Below are 2,437 nucleotides of genomic sequence, written 5' to 3'. Positions count from 1 at the left end.
CCGTCGAGTGTTTGAAACGATTTTGGTTCGGTTCGTTTCGGTTTCGGTTAGGTTTGGCACTTGGTACGGTGCTTTCAACTGTGACGTCACCGAAAAGCTCTGCTACGTCACCACTAGCTTTTCCGTGCACTTTTCTCTCTGCCCACTCTCTCCTTCCTGACTTACCCACCATTTGGATTGTTTGTATTTTTTCTTTACGACTTTGCTTTGTTTATCTTTAGCTGTCTCTGCTGACTTTGTTTTGTAGGTTCCATCAATGGAGCATAAGGATGGTGGAAAAATAAGGCGGAAAGTGGGTGGAAATCGGGACAGCATTGGCGCTCTGAGGATTGCAACGTTTACAACAATTTTTTTTCGACCCTTTTCTCTGCTGATTCCTTTGTTTTGGTTTTGATTCTGTTTCGGTTGCGGTTTGGTCGGCGTTGTTTATTGCGCGTGTTTTTCCGTTGGTTCTTTTATGATCCGCAGCGCTGACAGCCAAGCAATATTTAGAAATTGTGACGAGCATTATTCGGCATTTTATTAATGTTTCGATTTTCGTAGGGGACAAGCGTTTTTACCCATGGCTCATCCTGCTTTCATTTCCAACAATATATTCACATGTTTGCAAAGAAAAGATTAAAAAAAGGAATTACAATTGCTCTATAAATCGGTTATGTATCGGTACATATGAAAATATCATAAAATGAATAAGAAAATATTTTCATTCATTTTTTTCGAGTCTGTTGATTTAAATTAACAACTCATGGGTAAAATCCTCGTACAGAAAAAAAATATAAAAATAAAATGGTATTTATCATAATTTTTTGTTAACGTGCATCTATAAAATACATTTACCTAATCCAAAAACATAATAAAAAGAGAATGTAAAGCAAGAACAATAATATCATTGTATTTATGAAAAAAAATAAATGGAATATCTACTATGTTATGTGAATTGTTTATATTTGCCTTGCAGTGCTAAATATTGTCAGTTTGTATTCACACAAAAAAAAGTAAATGTAACTAGGTCGTAGAATTTCCAAACAAAAAATAGAATAAGGCGATAATCCTAAATTTATTTATTGCAACAGTCCCAAAAACAAAACTACATTTTTCCAAAGGCAGAAAATTTATATTTTTTGTATCATTTTTCGTTTTAGTGTAGCCTATATTTCTGCTGATAAAGTACTCTCATTTCTCACATGAATAGTTCCAATGGGGATAGTGCTGACCCCAAACACTTTGCTGTTCACCTCGACTCGATTTGCAATTACCTAAATGGCCAAACTCATTTGCCAAATGCAGAAAATGCAAGTGCCAAAAATACCAACAATAAAAGCACCTGCTGCAGCTACGATATGCAATTAATCTTCAGCGAAACACGTCAGACAGACCGCAAACAATCTCGCTCAACGCAAACAAATCCCAACAACGATGCATATGGGTAACAGTTTGTAATATTTTTTGTAACGTTACAATATGTCAAGTTGAATGATGATTGAGTGAACGAAGAAATCGTACAACAGAGTGAAAAGGGTGAGTGGGAAAATGTTAGGAACTAAGGAGAATTTACTCATAAGGAATCCTTGACTAAAGTCAAATGGTGTCGGCCCTTGAACTTTTTGTTATGGTTCTTGCTGGGGATGTTTTTGTTATGAGTACAGTGAAAGCTTTTAGAAATCAAGCCATATAAAGTCACATAAAAATACAGCTAAAAAAATTAATATTTCAGGTTTTAGAAATACATTAAAATGTGCTTTAGAGGAATATTATAGAATACTTATATACTGAGTGAAATTCTTTGCTATAAATAAACCTTAAATAAGATTAAGATTATGATAATTTTGGTTACAAATTTTAAATATGCTTAAAAATTTTTTTTACTATACTTATGTTTAAATTAAATTAACCACAAAAATATTTATTGCAAAAAAAAAAATATAATTTGAAGAGTACACACTTTTAGGTGAATACTGTAATAAGCTTTTTCCTTAATTATGAGTCGGAAAAAGTTATGGTGTGATGACTGTATCATTGTCACTGGCGTTGTTTTGGCTCCTGCCACGTGGCTGAATACGTTGGCCTATATCTTATCAACATAGGGTGTGCTTGTGTGGCATATTATCGTAAGCCATGATTTATTTATAGAGGCAACCAGGTGGCCCACACCACACCCATACGGCGAAACGAACACGAATACTTATGTATATATTGCCTTTGTCCTCGCTCAAGTTCGGAGAGCTGTCAATTGATTTACTTGACCCACATGGGCAAAAGCTGAACTCGAACAGACGGGCCGGGCCGCACTTTCGTGCGGTTTCCCGCCTTTTCACTAATGCGATCAATATTCGGCAGATAAAAAGCTGGCGGGGTAATGTTGGTTGGTGCTGGTGGTGGTGACCCACAAAAAAGGTTTGAAGCTCTCACTTAAAGGCCAATTGTTGCTCCTCACTGA

The sequence above is a fragment of the Drosophila elegans genome, unplaced genomic scaffold, assembly GCF_018152505.1.
Source record: "Drosophila elegans isolate 14027-0461.03 unplaced genomic scaffold, ASM1815250v1 contig_183, whole genome shotgun sequence".
Lineage (NCBI taxonomy): Eukaryota > Metazoa > Arthropoda > Insecta > Diptera > Drosophilidae > Drosophila > Drosophila elegans.
This window is presented reverse-complemented; position numbering follows the sequence as displayed.